Source organism: Hyaena hyaena, unplaced genomic scaffold (genome assembly GCF_003009895.1).
Source record: "Hyaena hyaena isolate Hyena2069 unplaced genomic scaffold, ASM300989v1 scaffold_274, whole genome shotgun sequence".
In the NCBI taxonomy this organism is placed as follows: Eukaryota; Metazoa; Chordata; class Mammalia; order Carnivora; family Hyaenidae; genus Hyaena; species Hyaena hyaena.
The window spans coordinates 405352-420717 of NW_024080907.1; the positions used below are offsets into that span (position 1 = coordinate 405352).

The 15366-nt window shown below is 41.5% G+C and overlaps 1 pseudogene; it reads left to right on the forward strand.

The window, feature by feature from the left end:
• The first annotated feature begins 4447 nt into the window (after positions 1 to 4447).
• Positions 4448 to 14628, forward strand: LOC120241009 (annotated as a pseudogene).
• Positions 14629 to 15366: the final 738 nt, after the last annotated feature.

Here is a 15366-nt window from a genome sequence, read left to right on the forward strand (position 1 = left end):
GGAAGACTCAAAGAGAAATAAAAAGGAGATGATTTGTAACAAAGTAATATCTATTCCAACATGGAAATGCTTGGGCCCAACTACTTTAGAAGATAAAGCAGAGGAGTCAGTGTTGTAATTATCCATACACTCACCATGAATGGGACAACTGTAAACTTAGATCAATATCATGTGTTACACTGCATGCGTCACCACGTTGCCATTGGTGATGTCATTTTGCAAATAGTGAACAAATATTTGTAAAGTTCCCCAAAGTGGTACAAAACTCTTATTTTACATGGCAGTTGCATTCCTGGAAAGTTGGGCATGTCGGAAACCATGCAAAAAATACATTTTATTTATATGTAGAATATAATTATGTTTAAGGTGCAGGTAATTATAAACATTTTGTTGTTGTTTTAAATCTACATGAATATCTGGGACAAGATATCTCAGGCTCTTGTCTACTAAATTCAAGTAGTGCCATTTATGGTGACAATAAAAAATATACCCCCAAATTTCCAAAATGTTCCTAAGGGGTACTACTGTCCTCTTAACCCCATAAAAGTCATTCCATTGACAATTACCTTTGGCCTGTTGTGAAGAGTCCTCAAGTGACAGTATAGCAGTTTGCTTCTCTCGCAAGTAAAATAAATCTGGAAGCAGGCAGTCTTGGGCTGGTCTGTTCAAGTCTCCGTTCCTTTCTGCTTTAACATCCCTAGTATCGATTTTCTTTTTTTTTTTAATGTTTTATTTATTTCTAGGAGAGAGAGAGAGAGAGAGACAGCGTGAGCAGGGGAGGGTCAGAGAGAGAGGGAGTCACAGACTGAAACAGGCTCAGGCTCTGAGCTGGCAGTCAGCACAGAGCCCGACGCGGGGCTCGAACCCACGAACTGTGAGATCATGACCTAAGCAAAAGTCAGACGCTTAACCGACTAAGCCACCCAGGCGCCCCATCGATTTTCATCTTCAAGCAAAATGGCTGCTGCAGCTCCAGCTATTGTGTCTGTGATCTGCGTATGAAGAAGAAAGAAGGGAGGAAGTCAGGAAGATGGATAAGCCTCCTTTAGGAAAGTTGCTGGAAGTTCCACCCATATCTCACTGGCCACCCCTGCCCTCAAAGCAGGCCTGAAAATGTAGTTTTTTAGTTAGGTGCTTTGCCATCTCTAATCATATTGGGTTCTATAGTAGAGAAGCAGGAGTGAGTGAACATTGGGTAGGCAGCCAGCCATTTCTACCATGTTGCTTTATCCACTGACAATACCCAGGGAACCTGCCGAAGCCCAAAATGCACATTCAACACACAGGTCCTAGGAGAGGTATTCAACCTTCTGATTTGTTGGCTCAAGGTCTCAAGCTTTTAATGGCTTCACTTTTTGTCTGCTATTTCACACAAGGGAGCAGAGTGAAGCCTCATTACGATGATCAGTTCTGACTAGACCCCAGTATGAAACAAATCTAGGGACAGCGGGGGACAGCGGGCCAATCTGAGAAAGGACTCAGAACCCAAAATCTGCCTGAGCTTCTAGTATGAGAGCTCAAGATGACAGTGGTTTAGCGTCTCACATTTGATGTTAGTCATTCAAGTGTATGTATGTGTGTTTGTTTTCCAGAGTTTGTGCCAGTCCCTCTAGAATTTTCCCAGAAGAATTTTGTTCAGTCTCACAAACATGTACTGCATCTACTGACTTTCTCCTGCTGTGTGCCAGGGATGCAAGAAGAAGCCAACAAACGCTCTTCCCAGGAGAGCTCACAGTCCGGGCATTGGGGACGGGATGGAGGGAGGGGACAGAGGGGCCACTGCACTCCAAAGTGTTCGGTGCAGAGCCATACTTAGTAGGTGCGCAATAAATAGTTGTATTTTGACTTGTAATTCTTCACTGTGATGCTTGGAGACGAATCTGTTCTCTTCGAAGCTGAGGCTTCCTGGGCTGAGGAGTTACTCACCACGCTTCCATTGCCAAATGCTCTGTTTTTCCTTCCATTTCACTCAGTCAACTATGCCCTAGAATAAGTTCCTGAAATATGTTTTTATTTTCAACCTTGCAGAAACTCCTCATGTGTTGAAGCCATGCCAAAACTCTTGGAACTGGGAAATATCCAGAGATACGCAAAGACTAAAAAAAACACAACTCTGTACTTGGAAATTCCTAGTTCTTCCTCGGAAATTCCTAGTTCTTCCTTAGCCTCAAAATCCCTCCAGAGGGCAATTTGGCAACAATTTTCAAAGTTTAAATGAAACATTTCTGCCCTTTGACCCCATAATTCCTCTTCTAAGAACTTATACCAAGAAAATAATACAAAACTAAGGATATTTGTTAGAGGCTGGTTTATAACCATGAAAGACTGGAAAACACCTAGATGTGGTCGCTTCCAGTGTTTTCTAACCAATAATTAAAGATCAGTAACTATAGTACATTCCATACAACACTGTATCCACTTGAAATAATTCATTTAACAATTATGTATTGATTCCTTGCCATGTGCCAGGCACTGTTGTAAATAGAAGGATACGTTAGTGAATAAACAGACAATGCGTATCTCACATTCTGGCTACATACTGTAATTGTATTTATTGAAATGAAAATATAGTTAGGATATATCATTAAATGAAAAAAGGCAGGTTACAAAATCATTATTATTAATAATAATAGATAACACATTGATGTATTTATTATGTACCACCATCATGCTAGGAGCTTTACATGTATTAGTCATTTTATTTATATAAGAACTCAATATGATCCAATGCTTATTTAAAAATAATTTTTAGGGGCACCTGGGTGGCTCAGTCGGTTAAGAGTCTGACTCTTGATTTTAGCTCAGGTCATGATCTCATAAGTTTGTGGATTTGAGCCTGTGCTGACAGTGTGGAACCTGCTTAGGATTCTCTCTCTCACCCTCTCTCTCTGCTCCTCACCCACTTGCACTCGTGTGCTCTGTCTCTCAAAATAAATAAATAAACTTTTAAAAAATAATAATTTTCATATTCGTTACTGTTTCGTTGAACAAGACGGGCACAAGTGCAATAATTAAGCAATGTGTTCTTTCTCCCATGTTTACTTCAAACGCACTCTCTGGATTTGTCCTTTTGTGGCCCATGGATGAAATTTCAGGCAGGTCTCAAAGCTTTTCTGATCCCTTTCAGTCAGGTGGGCAGTCTTACTTCAATAATTAAAATGTCCAAGGCAATATGAACTTCTCTCTACTTGAAGGGAAACTTCTCCAGGCCGAGCTGCTGTGAGCTCGGGATCCTGGAAGGATTAGTTGCTGCGTCTCCCTTCTCATGGCCGCTCCTCTTCCCTTTGCCTTTGACCCCTCCAAGGCTGAGCCCCTGGGATGGGACTGGGGGAGGGGCCGTCTTGAACGGCAGGCACAGTCCTGGGTCATCACTGGCTCCTGTGGGTGTGCCCCGTGCACCTTTATAGCCTCTTTCTCTGGCAGGTGATTTTGCAGGCTGCTCCCAAAATTCTTTGTGGAGCACCCCATCTCTCTCACAGCTGGAAGCTTCCAATTCTTCCCGCAGCCCAGCCATCTCCCGCAGTCTCGCTTACGCTAATTTTCTCCTTTGGGCTCTTGGCCCTCCCACTCAGGAGTCCTGTGATGCGGTTCCCTTGTAAAACAACCCAGGCCACCTCCCTCCTCAGATTCCCAAGGCCCCTGGTGATGCTCACACATCTTTGCCTGCTACTGAGGAAGGGCAACCTTTTCTCCTTGCTGTTGGGCAGATTTAGGCTTACCTACAAGCTATCATCTCTTACCTGTGGGCATCTTTTGGCAAAAGGCAGATACCAGTCCCTAAACTCTAGGAGGCACACGTCTAGCTCTCTGAGTGGCTCCCCAGAAGTGTCTCTCACTTGGCTTGGAATAAGGGGATGCACTCTTCTCCCCCTGGGAGGTGGCATGGGACCCAGCCCACTGACAAGGCTCCTCATGGAATTTTCTCTCACTGCTCTTCAGCCCTCACTGTAATAGGCTAGTGGGGTGATTGCTCAAGGCTGGCAGAGCCTGTTTCATAATCTCTCTGTCTACCCTGTGTCGGTTGAATAGGTCATAGCACCTCAGTTGGATATTTGGGATATGCAGTCCTTGGGCACCGACTGTATTGTTATCAGCATTTAGGGCTTCAGACAAAAGTAAGCACAAAGAGCCCCATTTTAGCATCCTGTTACATTCATACATACGTGCACATGTCTGAAGCTTTCACCTCAAAATGGTATCAGTTATCTTCAGTCGTTTTCCTCTTTTGCTTGTCTATACTTCATAGATGCATTGAACACATATTAAAAGAATAACTTTCTTAAAAAGAAAATATTTTCCACATGCAAAAAAAAAAAAAAACCCCACCAAAAAACCGTAGACATAGTTATCACACTCTTCACAAATATTAACTCAAAATGGATCACAGGCTCAAATGTAAAACACAAAACTGTAAAACTCCTGGAAGAAAACACAGGAGAAAACCTGCATGGCCTCGGGTATAGTGATGACTTTTAGATAAAATCCCATGAAAGAAATCATTAACAAGCTGGACTTCATTAAAATGAACACCTTCTGCTCTGTGATAGACAACATCAAGAGAATGAGAAAACAAGCTACAGACAGGGAGAAATGAGGCAAAATACATGTCTGATAAAGGAATGTTATCCAAAATACACAGAAAACTCCAGCCAAGATGGTGGGACAGCAAGGAAGGTTGTTTTTTTTTTTTTTGCATCTCTGGTCCCTGAAATGCAGCCAGATCACCACTATACCGCCTTGCACACCTAGAAAACGGAGTTGAGGATTACCACAACAATCTGCACAACCTGAACCACAGAACTCGGCAGGTATGCAGTGTGAACTGGGGAAGAGGGAAGCCGTGAAGGGCAGGGAGGTGTTCTTGCTTGTGGAGAGAGAACAGAGGTGGGGGGAGGATGGTGTAGGGGGAGAGGATGGGAAAAGCACCCCCCCTCTAAAAAAGCAGCTGGGGGGGCGCCTGGGTGGCTTAGTCGGTTAAGCGTTCGACCTTCGCTTGGGTCATGATCTCGCGGTTTGTGGGTTCGAGCCCCGCGTCGGGCTCTGTGCTGACTGCCAGCTCAGAGCCTGGAGCCTGTTTCAGTCTGTGACTCCCTGTCTCTCTGACCCTCCCCTGCTCACGCTGTCTCTCTCTCTCCTAGAAATAAATAAAACATTAAAAAAAAAATTAAAAAAAAAATAAATAAAAAAGCAGCTGGAGAGGAAGTGGAAAAATGGAAACAATGGCAGGAAATGAACAAAAAAAAGGATGAAAGGAGAAAGGACAGGGTTTAAATTCCATTAAGACTCTATAAACAGGGAGAGCGCAGAGTTGGAAACTCTGCACTTGATACCTGGTGGTGCTCTGGTGGGAAGAGTAGATCCCCAGGAGCAGAGAGCGAGGTCCAAGTGGCTCGAGGGCCACATGGGGAGAAGCGGTTCCACAAGGCTGTGCGGCCACTCCACAGGCAAAGGTCCCAGCGGACCCCAGGGAACAACCACATTCGCTGGTGCTGGAACTAGGTCATGAAGGGGAAGCCTGGAGGCAGATGTGCATGTGTCTTGTGATTCTCCATAAGGCCCGAAGCACTGCGGCTGCAAGATCACGCACACTTTTCTGGGGCGAGCTGGCATCCAGGCGCAGTCTCTGGGCATCAGCAGCAGCACAGTCTCACAAACTGTTCCTGGGGGGGGGGGGGCGGCTGGCACTCAGACATTGCCCAGCGAGACCCTCCCCCAGAGGATCACAACGGGTCAAAGCTGCAGTCCCTTAGAAGTGAGGGGTTGGGAAACACAGCTGCGTCTGAGATAAAACTCAGGAGGGAGGTGATGCCTGGCAGCCTGACGGCTTGGTCACGTACAGTGTAGAAGCAGGGAGTGGAAGGAAGTCGGAATCAAAGGAGGAGTGCTTGGTTGCCATTCGTGGAGAACACAGAGTTCCCATACTGGAGACTGGGTAGCTGGATGACGCCATTTTCAGCCATCGCACATGTGCATACACCCCTATATATGCCACACCAATCCACCCCAGTAAGCTAAGCAGCGCCATCTAGTGGAAAACGGAATCGTTACACTAAACCCCGCCCAACTGGGCCAACAGCGCTCTTGACAAATACAAGTCTCTCCGCCTGCTTAGATATGGACTATAAATTGCTTCATAGCTTGACTTCTATGGAAAACCAGATGTAATTTCAATCATATTTCATTTCGTTTGCTGTTTTTTTATTCCATTTTTTTCTTTTTCTTTTTTCTTATTCTTGAAAACAGAAAGAGAAAAAAATCTATTTTTATTTTCCATTTTTAGTAAAAAGATTTTTTGTGAGTTTTTTCTACTATATATTTTTTTGTAAAGTTCTAAAATTTTATTTTACTTTGATCATTTAATTTTAGTCTATTTTACTGTATTCACTTTTCAAATTTTCAAACTTTTTCCTCTCCCCCTTTTTTTCTTTTCTTATCTTTCCCTTTTTTCTCTAATCTATCAAGCTTCTTTCAACAACCAGACCAAAACACACCTAGGATGCTAATCCTTTATTTGATTTCTTTGTGTTGTTTTTAATTTTTAAATTATAATTTTTAAATTTTATTATTTCCTTTTCTTCCTCCAAAATGATGAAACAAAATAATTCACCCCAAAAGAAAGAACAGGAAGAAATGACAGCCAGGGATTTAATCAACACAGATACAAGCAAGATGTCTGAACCAGAATTTAGAATCACGATAATAAGAATACTACCTGGGATTGGGGTGCCTGGGTGGCTTAGTCAGTTAAGCGTCCAACTTTCGCTTAGGTCACGATCTCGCAGTTCGTGGGTTCAAGCCCCGCGTTGGGCTCTGTGCTGACTGCCAGCTCAGAGCCTGGGGCTGTTTCAGAGTCTGTGACTCCCTCTCTCTCTGACCCTCCCCTGCTCACGCTGTCTCTCTCTCTCTCCCTGAAATAAATACAAAAACATTAAAAAAAAAAAAAAAAAAAGAAGACTAGCTGGGGTTGAAAATAGATTAGAATCCATTTCTGGGGAGATAAAAGAAGTAAAAGCTAGGCTGGATGAAATAAAAAATACTATAACTGAGCTGCAATCTCGAATGGATGGATAAGGCAGAGCAGTGAATCAGCAATATCGAAAACAAACTTATGAAGAATAATGAAGCAGAAAAAAAGAGGGAGACTAAGGCAAAAGAGTACAAAATAAAAATTAGAGAACTCAGTGACTCATTAAAAAAGAATAACATCAGAATCATAGAGGTCCCAGAAGACCTTGAAGAGAGAGAAAAAGGGATAGAAAATTTATGTGAGAAAGTTATAGTAGAAAACTTCCCTAACCTGGGGAAAGACAGAGGCATCAAAATCCAGGAAGCAGAAAGGACTCCCATTAGATTCAACAAAAACTGACCATCAGCAAATCATATCAGTCAAATTCACAAAATACTCAGACAAGGAAAGAATCATGAAAGCAGCAAGGGAAAAAAGTCCTTAACCTGTAAGGGAAAACAGATCAGGTTTTCAGCAGACCTGTCCACAGAAACTTGGCAGACCAGAAAGGAGAGTCAGGATATATTCAATGTGCTGAATCGAAAAATATTCAGCCAAGAATTCTTTATCCAGAAAGGCTGTCATTCAAAATAGAAGGAAAGATAAGTTTCCCAGACAAACAAAAACTAAAGGAGTTTGTGACCACCAAAGCAGCCCTGTAAGAAAATTTAAGGGGGACTCTCTGAGGAGAGAAAAGACAGAAAAAACAAACAAACAAACCCAAAAGACCGAATGCAACAAAGACTAGAAAGGACCAGAGAACACTGTCAGGAACTCCAACTGTACAGGCGACATAATGGCAATAAATTCATATCTTTCAGTACTCACTGTAAACATCACTGGACTAAGTTCTCCAATCAAAAGACACAGGGTAACAGAATGGATAAGAAAACAAGATCCAGCTATATGCTGTTTATAAGAGAACCATTTTAGACCTAAAGGCACCTTCAGATTGAAAATAAGGGGATGGAGAACCAACTATCATGCTTATGGTCAACAAAAGAAAGCTGGAATAGCCATACTTATATCAGACAATCTAGATTTCAAAATAAAGACTCTAACAAGAGATGAAGAAGGGCATTATGTCATAATTTAGGGATCTATCCAGCAAGAAGACCTAACAATTTTAAACAGTTATGCTCCAAATGTGGAAGCACCCAAATATATAAGTCAATTAATCACAAACATAAAGAAACTCATTGAGAACAATACCATGATAGTAGGGGACTACAACACCCGACTTACAGAAATGGGCAGATCATCTAAACAGAAAATCAACAAGAAAACAATGGCTTTAAATGACACACTGGACCAGATGGACTTAACAGATAAATTCAGAGCATTTCATCCTAAAGCAGTAGAATACACATTCTTCTCCAGTGCACATGGAACAATTTCCTGAATAGATCACATACTGGGACACAAAATCAGCCCTTAACAAGTATAAAAAAAATAGAGATCATACCGTGCATATTTTCAGACCACAATGCTATGAAATGCAAAATCAACCACAAGAAAAAATTTGGAAAGATAACAAATACTTGGAGACTAAAGAACATCCTACTAAAGAATAAATGGGCTAACTGAGAAATTAAAGAGGAAATTTCAAAAGTACATGGAAGCCAGTGAAAATGGTACCATCACAGCCCAAAACCTCTCGGATGCAGCAAAGGCAGTCATAAGAGGGAAGTATATAGCAATCCAGGCCTTCCTAAAGAAGGAGAAAGGTCTCAGATACACAACCTAACCTTACACCTCAAACAGCTGGAAGAAGAATAGCAAATAAAACCCCAAATCAGCAGAAGACAGGAAACAATAAAGATTAGAGCAAAAATCAAAGCTATTGAAACCAAACAAACAGTAGAACAGATCAATAAAACCAGAAGTTGGTTTTTTGAAAGAATTAACAAAATTGGTAAACTCCTAGCCAGTTTGATCAAAAAGAAAAAGGAAAGGACCCAAATAAATAAAATCAGGAATGAAAGAGGAGAGGTCACAACCAACACTGCAGAAATACAAACAATAATAAGAGGATATTAGGAGCAATTATACACCAATAAAATAGGCAATCTGGAAGAAATGGACAAATTCCTAGAAAGGTATGAACTACCACAACTGAAATAAGAAGAAATAGAAAATTTGAACAGATACATAACCAGTAAAGAAATCAAATTAGTAATCAAAGCCTCCCAAAAAACAAGAGCCCAGCACCAGATGACTATAGAGGGGAATTCTACCAAACATTTAAAGATGAGTTAACACCTACTCTCTTGAAGCTGTTCCAAAAAATAGAAATGGAAGGAAAACTTCCAAACTCTTTCTATGAAGCCAGCATTACCTTGATTCCAAAACCAGACAAACACCCCACTAAAAAGGAGAACTATAGATCAATTTCCCTGATGAACATGAATGCAAAATACCTCAACAAGATATTAGCCAACCATATCCAACAATACATTAAGAAACTATTCACCACGACCAAGTGAGATTTATAACTGGGATGCACAGCTTGTGCGATATCCACACAACAATCAATGTGATTCATCACATCAGTAAAAGAAAGGATAAGAACCACATGATCTTCTCAATAGATGCAGACAAAGCATTTGACAAAATACAGCATCCTTTCTTGATAAAAACCCTCAAGATAGTAAGAATAGAAGGATCATACCTGTGATCATAAAAGCCATATATGAAAGACCCACTGCTAATATCATCCTCAATGGGGGAAAACTGAGAGCTTTCCCCCTAAGGTCAGGAACAAGACAGGGATGTCCACTTTCGCCATTGTTCTTCAACATGGTATTGGAAGTCTTAGCCTTAGCAATCAGACAACACAAAGAAATAAAAGGCATCCAAATCGGCAAGGAGGAAGTCAAACTTTCACTCTTCACAGATGACATGATACTCTATACGGAAAACCCAAAAGATTCCACCAAAAAAACCCTGCTAGAACTGATTCATGAATTCAACAAAGTCTCAGGATATAAAATTAATGCACAGAAATTGGTTGCATTCCTATACACCAATAGTGAAACAACAGAGAAAGAAATCAAGGAATCGATCCCATTTACAATTGCACCAAAACCCATAAAATACCTAGGAATAAACATAATCAAAGAGGTGAAAATTCTATACACTGAAAACTATAGAAAGCTTATGAAAGAAATTGAAGAAGTCACCAAAAAATGGAAAAATATTCTATGCTCCTGGATTGGAAGGACAAATACCGTTAAAATGTTGATACTATCCAAAGCGATATACATATTCAACGACATACTTATCAAAATAACACCAGCATTCTTCACAGAGCTAGAACAAACAATTCTAAAATTTCAATGGAACCAGGAAAGACCCCAAACATCCAAAGCAATCTTGAAGAAGAAAATCGATGCTGGAGGAATCACACTCCCTGTTTCAAGACATATTATAAGCTATAATCTTCAAGATAGTATCATACTGGCACTACAGACACTCAGATCAATGGAACAGAATAGAGAACCCAGAAATGGACCAACAAACGTATGGCCAACTCATCTTTGACAAAGCAGTACTCATTCCATATTCAATGGAATAAAGACAGTCTCTTCAGCAAATGGTGCTGGGAAAACTGGACAGACATACAGAAAAAGGAACCTGGACCATTTTCTTACACTGTACAAAAAAATAAACTCAAAATGGATGAAAGACCTAAATGTAAGACTGGCAGCCATCAAAATTCTTGAGGAGAAAGCAGGCAAGAACCTCTTTGACCTTGGTCGCAGCAACTTACTCAATATGTCTCTGGAGGCAAGGGAAACAAAAGCAAAAATGAACTATTGGGACCTCATCAAAATAAAAAGCTTCTGCACAGGGAAGGACACAATCAGCAAAACTAAAAGGCAACCAATGGAATGGGAGAAGATATTTGCAAATGACTTATCAGATAAAGGGTTAGTATCCAAAATCCATAAAGAACTTATCAAACTCAACACCCAAAAAACAAATAATCCAGTGAAGAATGGGCTAAAGACATGAACAGACACTTCTCCAAAGAAGACATCCACATGGCCAACAAACGCATTAAACGATGCTCAACATCACCCATAATAAAGGAAATACAAATCAAAACCACAATGAGATACCACCTCACACCTGTCAGAATGGCTAACATTAACAAGACAGGCAACAACAGATGTTGGAGAGGATGTGGAGAAAGAGGATCTCTTTTGCACCGCTGGCCTAAACATGCTGCTCCTGGTGCCAACTTTTAAGGATGTTTCCATTTTCCTGAAAAGCCCATGCTTAGATTTGTTGAAAGGGCATCACTGTGCCAAAAATGAGTAGAGAACCTAAATATTCAAGTGACATACAAGGACCTTCTATTGAAGCTACTGATTTCACAGAAGGCAGCTTTTCAGTCTTGGTACTCGGTGGTGATTACCTCCACTCGGGGCATTTTCAAATGATGCACCTGACAATCAACCACTCTATGGACCCCAAGAACACTTTTGCCTAATAGAGAGCACTAGCCCCTTTCAAGCCCACCGCCCACAAAGGTATGGGACGGCACATGGGTGGATGCGAAGGTGCCATGGATCACTACATGATTCTGTCAAGGTTGGCTGTCTCACAATAAAAATGGGTGGGTGTTGTGAATTCAAAGAGGTACAAGCTTTCCTTAACCAGGTTGGCCACAAGCTGCCCTTTCCAGCAAAGGCCATGAGCTGTGAGACTCTAGAGGAGATGCAGAAAGATCAAGAGGGACCAGAACAGGGACGCCCAGGTGGCTTAGTCGGTTAAGCGTCCGACTTTCGCTTAGGTCATGATCTCGCGGTTCGTGGGTTCGAGCCCCACGTCGGGCTCTGTGCTGACTGTCAGCTCAGAGCCTGGAGCCTGTTTCAGAGTCTGTCACTCCCTCTCTCTCTCTCTCTGACCCTCCCCTGCTCATGCTGTCTCTCTCTCTCTCTCTCCTAGAAATAAATAAAAATATTTTAAAAATAAAAAAAAAAAAAAAAAAAAAAGAGGAACCAGAACAGAATAATCAAAACCCCGGGACCTTTGAGCACATAGCCACTGCCAGCATTCAGGGGAGACGGGAAGTTCTGAGCCCTAATGACTTGACCCAGAAGAGGCAGTACTGGGGCAAGCCTTATAAGCCTGAATGGGTAGGGAGAATGTGAGAAATAAATGTAAAAAGGCTACTGAGAGAGAAACAATCTACCTTTTTTCCCCCCTTCAGTCTACCCTTAAAGTTTTTGGGTAGCTCTGAAATCTAACCAAGGAGCAGCATATGAGTAACTGATTTCTGAAAAGGTGTACAGTATCTTGATTCTTTAAAGTACATTATATTTAGATTAAAGTTTGAGTATCACCTGTAAAATAAAACAAAACCAAACAAAACCAAAAAACAATGAGATATCACTACCTATTAGAATGACCAAAAAATCTGGAATACTGACAACAGCAAATGCTGGTGAGGATGTGGAGTAACAGGAACTCTCATACATTGCTGGTGGAAATACAAAATATGACTTCAGAAGACAGGGGGTTCCTTACAAAACTAAACATACTTGTACCATATGATCTTGCACTTGAGCTCCTTAGTATTTACCCATAGGAGACAGAAACTTATATCCACACACAAAAAACCCTGCATATGGATGTTTATAGCAGCTTTATTCATAATTGCCAAAACTTGGAAGCAACCAAGATGTCCTTCAGTAAGTGAATGGGTGAGTAAACCTGGTATATCCAGGCAATGGAATATTATTCAGCACCAAAAAAAATGATCTGTCAATGCTTGAAAAGACATGGAAGAAGTGTAAATGTGTATTACCAAGGGAAAGAAGCACAGGAAAAGCTATAAACTGTATGATTTCAACAACAGTACATTCTGGAAAAGGTAAAACTATAGACACAGTGAAAAGATCAGTGGTTGCTGGAAATTAGTTGGGAGAACGGGATTAATAAGCAGAGCACAGAGGATGTGGGGAAGCAGTGAAGATACTCTGCATGATACTAAAATGATGGATACATGTCATCCTGAATTTATCCAAACTTATAGAGTGTAACCAAGAGGGAGCCCTAATGTAAACTATGGAGTTTGGGTATTTGTGACGTATTAATGTAGGTTTATCAGTTGTCACAAATGTCTGCTGCTGGGGGTTGGTGATAATGGGGGAGGCTGTGCATGTGTGGGGACAGAGAGCATATGGGAAATCTCTGGTGCTTCCTCTCAATTCTGCTGTGAACCTAAAATATATTCTAAAAAAATTCTTCCAGAAAAAAATGTTTATGTACACACACATATTTTCTGTTTTCTTCTTGAGTCAGTTTCAGTAATTTGTGTCTTTCTAGGGAAGTTTCCATCTCATCAAAGTTACCTGATTTATTGGCATACGTTGTTCAAATATTTCCTAATAATTCTTTTAATTTCTCTAAGGTTGGTAGCAACATTCCTATTTCATTCCTCATAGCAGTCATTTCTGTCCTCTCTCTTTTTTTTCTTGGTCAAGGTAAAAGTTTGCTATTTTCTTGTTTTCAAAGAAACAACTTTTCACTTTGTTACATTTTTCTATTGTTTTTCTATATTATTTCCACTCTTGTCTTTATTATTCCATTTCTCCCACTTTGTTTGGGTTTAGTTCACTTTTCCTTTTCTAGTTTCTTTTTTTTTTTTTTTTTCAATGTTCCATCTATTTCTAGGAGAGAGAGAGAGACAGCGCGAGCAGGAGAGGGCCAGAGAGAGAGGGAGCCACAGACCGAAACAGGCTCCAGGCTCCGAGCCGGCAGCCAGCACAGAGCCCGACGCGGGGCCCAAACCCACGAACCGCGAGACCACGACCCAAGCGAAAGTCGGACGCCCAACCGACCAAGCCACCCAGGCGCCCCTCCTTTTCTAGTTTCTTAAAGCAGAAGTTAAGTGATCGATTTGAGATCTTTCTCCTTTTCTAACATAGGCATTTAGCTCTAAGTGTCCCCTTCGGCTGTGATATTTTGGCTGTCCAGGCTCCCTTGCGATTGGTTTGAACAGTAGTTGCTGTTTTACAACACACAAATTAGACAACTGGTCAGTTACTTTCCACATAGTATCCAAAGGTGAAAAGTTTCATTTAGACATTTTCATAAGTAATCTCAACATTATACAGCTATTCGAAGGATATCACATTCAGACTCGTTGGGTACACCTATTTACAATAGTTAAATGCAAACAGTGGGGTCTATGCAGCAGAAAACAGGCCACTGTGTCACAGTGTGATAGTGCCAGGCCAGGGTGCTAAGAGAGCACACAAGAGGGCCACCCAGTAGAGCCCTGGGGTCAGAGAGGAAATGACAGCTATTGAGATATGCATGTTGCTCAGAAGTCAGCTCCTGAAAGAGGCCAAGGGGTGCAGGATCCTCCCACATACCACAAAAAGTGTCACCCAGAGTTCAGTTCAGCAACCGGACTTATCTAAGAAATATACATGCTATTTGAGAAGCTCACATAATTGAACACATTGAAGTCCCTGACCTTACAGTACTGCTACCCTTACCCCATAATCACTGGAACTCCTGCCCGCCGGTTCATCTCCACCATGTACTCCAGAGCCACCATCCAAGGCCAAGACAAGATGACCAGGAGTCCTGGGTCTGACTGATTGCATGTAAAGTATGCTGGGAAGCTTTCTTTTCTTTAATTTTGTACTCCATGTTTCCTTGTGACCTAGTTCTTGTCTGATAAATGCTGTCCATGCAGCTCTTCCACCCCAGCTCCGCAATAATCCCTTGTAAATCAAGTTTCTGATTCATGCTAGTGGGTTGCTCCTGATGTTTTTCTACTCAGATCTTGGCTAATTGCTTGCCCATTGGTCCTCTAACAAACAACCACTGACCCTGACACTGCTAGCACGGATTGTCAGCCCTTATCTGGACCTGCACCTTTGTGTGGAGATGAGCACAGGAGGAGCCATGGCCTTCAACAGAAGGATAGTCCTTAGAGAACAGTTTGGATGATCCTTGTATCTTGTTAATTCTTCCTGTAAGTCAACTAATTACTAATCTCCTTTGGGTGAATTGAGAGACACATTGCCATATGTCTGTCCATTTCTCAGCTAACTATCCCTGTGTGTCTGTCTAGATTCCCCATCTTCCTCTTTCCCAGTCTGACCCACCCTCCCAACCCCCTGCCCTTGTTTTGACAGGTCCTGCATCATCTGACAGGAGCCCATTTTACCACAGGTTAAAATACTTAACTCAAGTACCAACAATGTGGGTTTGTGTTCTAGGATCCTGACCACAGATCTGGCTGGAGTGTTAGCCAAAGCAGGGTACATTTTAAAAATAGGCAAACTTTGTCACTGTATCTTTTTTTAAAATTATTTTTTAGTGTTTAGTTT